Source organism: Pteropus alecto, unplaced genomic scaffold (assembly GCF_000325575.1).
Source record: "Pteropus alecto unplaced genomic scaffold, ASM32557v1 scaffold95, whole genome shotgun sequence".
Lineage (NCBI taxonomy): Eukaryota > Metazoa > Chordata > Mammalia > Chiroptera > Pteropodidae > Pteropus > Pteropus alecto.
Genome location: NW_006441071.1, coordinates 21704887 through 21709081, shown reverse-complemented (window position 1 = coordinate 21709081; position 4195 = coordinate 21704887).

The window sequence follows — 4195 nt, the reverse complement described above, 5'->3', positions numbered from 1 at the left end:
TGCTGACCCTGTTTTGCTACACTCTAAAGAGAATATACCAATATTACATTTAAAAGGTTGAAACAGGATGGCTAAAATGGTCCCCATATGGTTTCACTGCATCCAGAGCTACATTTTCCCCCCTTTCAGCTTAAGTCAGCTCAAATGAAAAATCAATTGAAAGTTTTCAGTTTATAAGTAACTAGTTTTCAACTGTTCTTGCTAGAACATAGCTATTCAATTATGTGATGGTTATGGAACTTTCCCCTTCTTGCATTTTGCAAACACAGGTTGCTAAACTGCTTGAATTGCTTCTCACAATGTTGTATAGTATCAATTCTCTCCAGTGCACAGCTATGCTGAGAAACAGACATTTTACCACCGGCTACTCATAACAACAGTAGTGGCAATATTAATAATATCATTAAAAATAACAATAAGTACCATATGCTCAGCACTTCTCTTGTCCCAAACCAGAATAAACAGAATTCTAAGATGACCCCCTTTTCATGGATATAGAATGAATAGTCCTAAATTTTATGTGGAATTATGAAAGATTCCAAATAGCCAAAGTGATCTTGAGAAAGAAGAATAAAGCTGGAAGTATCACACTCCTTGACTTCAAACTATTTTACAAAGCTTTAGTAATTAAAACAGTAAGATATTGGCATAAAAACAGACACATAGATCAATAGAACAGAATGGAACACCCATAAATAAATCCACACATATATGGTCAATTAATTTACAACATAGGAGCCAAGAATGTATCATGAGAAAAAGACACTTTCTTTAATAAATGGTAGTGGGAAAACCGGTCAGCAACATGCAAAACAATGAAACTGGACCACTGCCTCACACCACACATAAATATTAACTCAAAATGGAGTAAAGACTTGAATGTAAGACCTGAATCCATAAAACTCTTAGAAGAAATCATAGGTAGTAAGGTCCCTGACATCAGTCTTGGCAACGATTTTTTTGGATTTGACACTAAAAGCAAACATGGCAAAGGCAAAAATACACAAGTAGGACCACATCAAACTAAAAAGTTTCTATGCAGGAAAAAAAAATCAGTAAAATGCAAAGGCAACCTACTAAATGGAAGAAAATGTTTGCACGTCATATCTGATCGGGGGTTAATATCCAGAATACATAAAAAACTGAGATAACTCAATAGCAATCAAAAACACAAACAATTTGATTAAAAAAAAAAAGTGGGCAGAGGATCTGCGTAGCCATTTTTCTGAAGAGGACATACAGACAGCAAACAGGTACATGAAAAGATGCTCAACATTGTTAATCATCAGGGAAATACAAATCAAAACCACAATGAGATCTCTATCACCTCATACCTGTTAGACTCGCTATTAGCAAAAAGACAAGAAATAACAAGTGTTGGAGAGGATATAGAGAAAAGGGAACTCTGTTTACTTACTATTGGTGAGAATGAAATTGGTGCAACCACTACGGAAAACAGTATGGAGATTCCTCAAAAAATTAAAAATAGAACCACCACATAACCAAGCAATTGCATTTCTGGGTATTTACCTGAAGAAAATAAAAACACAAACTCAAAAAAAATACGTGCACCCCATGTTTACTGTAGCATTATTTGCAATAGCCAAGATATAGAAAAAACCCAAGTGTCCACTGATGGTTGAATTTGTAAAGATAATGTGATACATACACACACACACACACACACACACACACACACACACACAAATACTGTTAAGCCATAAAAAAAGGAAATCTTGCCATTTGTGACAACATGAACGGACCTTGACAACATTATGCTAAGTGAGATAAGTCAGAGAAGGAAAAATACTACATAATCTTACTTATCTAGGAGTCTTAAAAAAAAAAAAACATCCCCAAACAGAAAACCAAGCTCATAGATACAGAAGACAGATTGGTGGTTGCCAGAGACAGGGGTGTTGAAGGGTGGGTGAAACAGGTTAAGGGGATCAAAAGATACAAAATTCTAGTTATAAAATAAATAAGTAATAGGGACATAATGTATAGCATGGTGACTATAATTAATAATACGGTATTATATATTTGAAAGTTGCCAAGAGAGACAATCACAAAAGCTGTCATCGCAAGAAAAAAATTGTATAACTATGTATGGTGAGAGATGTAGACTTACTGTCGTGATCATTTCACAAAATATAAAAATATCAAATTATTATGTTGTATACCTGCAATTAATATAACATTGTGTCAATTATATCTCAGTAAAAGAAATTTAAGATGACCCTCAAGGTTCTTGACATCTGGTGTATGCACCCTGTATTATCCCCTCCTCTTGACTGTGAGCAGGACGTCTGAATAGGATGGAATTTCACCCCCATGATTAAGTTATATTACATTGCTAATATAAAGAGATTTTATAGATGCAGTTAAGGTCTCAGATCTTTTCATTTTAAGCATAAGGGAGATTATCCTGATAAATCTGACTTAATCAGTTGAAAGCCCTTAACAGAGGGATTGAACACTTCCTGAAGAGAAAGAGATTCCCTTGCTGGCTTTGAAGAAGTAAGCTGACATTTTGTGAGATGGTGACATGGCTATGACCTGAGGGAGGCCTTAAAGAGATGAGAGCAGTCCCTGGCAAAAAACAGAGGACCCTAGGCTCACCCACATTTGAAGAAACAAATCCTGCCAACAACCAGAGGGAGACTGAAGTGAGCCTTTTCTCAGGAGAGCCCCAGAATACACCACAACCTGGTTCTGCCCTAATTGCAGCTTTGTGACAATCTGAGTCTTGCTTAGATCCTAAGCCATGTCCAACTCTTGAAGCACGGGAATCGTAAGATAAGGTGTGTATTTTAAGTGTGCAGCAATAGAAAAACAATATATACACCTTGTACTGTGCTTTTTCTAAATCGTCACTTTTAAAAATCTCGTAACAAACTCAAGATGATTATGTCCATTTTATAGGTATAGAAACTATAAATTCAGAGGTTAAGGACTGTATCTAGGGTCACACAGGTAGTGATATATCTGGGGATCAAACTTAGAATTGTTTTGTTCTAGTCATTTAGCCTCTACATTGTAGTGCTTTCAATACTTTTCTAGCTTCTTCAGAAAGGTACACTAGTATTTGGTAGATTCTACTAAGGAGAGTGCATAGAGGATTAGTGTTTAATGTGCTATTAGTCGGATATCAACTCTGAAGTACAGCTTTAGGTGTGGAGTAAAAATGCCATACGCGTCCTATTTTCCTTGCCTCTTAGTTAAATATTAGTTCTTATCTGAGGTACTATAAAAGCTTAGCCAATCAAGACTTAGGTAGTTGAAATATATATGTTTAATTGCCCAATTACTCAATAGATTAAATATATGTATTTAAATGTCATATTTCTTCCTTCTGAAAAATTTCAAGTTTCTCATAAACATTTTACTAGATATAATTAATATTATCAAACTCACCTTTTTAAAATATACAATTCAATGGGTTTAGTATATTCACAAAGTTGTACATCCATCATCTAATTTCAGCACATTTTCATCATCCCCAAAAGAAAGTGATAAGCAATCTTTCTCCATTTCCCTCCAAACTGCCCCTCTTCAGAGCCTGGAGCATACTATGTCTATGGATTTGCTTACTTTGAACATTTCACACAAATGGAATCATATAAATGGAATCATATAACATGCGGCTTTTTGTGTCTGGCCCCTGACTTCGCACAAGATATTAAAGGCTGATTCATATGTAAAGTAGTATCTCATTGTGCTTTTGATTTGTATTTTCCTAATGACTAACATTGTGCACTTATCATATGCTTTTTGGCCATTTGTCTATTTTCTTTAAAGGACAGTACAATATACCTCTATGTACCTATTATTTAGACCTTACCATATAGCTTCATGAATGCTCTTTTTCTTTGCTGAAGTATTTAAGGCAAATCTCAGACATCATGCACCTTTATCCTAATATACTTCTATCTACATCTCTAAAATGATTTTTTTTCATATAATTGATTTTTAAAAACTACTTTATTTGAGAGTCTATCATAGGTGCTATGGAAAATGGGAAGTTAAGAAAAAACTGAAAAGCCAGTCCATTCTGAATGAGTTTAGGATAAAAATCTAAAAGGGAAGCAGATGATGCATAATTCTAAGAAATATCTAATAACATTCTGAAAAGTACTGTGGTGAAGGTTTAAATTCACCATCAAGTCAGCATATCAAGATGGAAAATGCCATC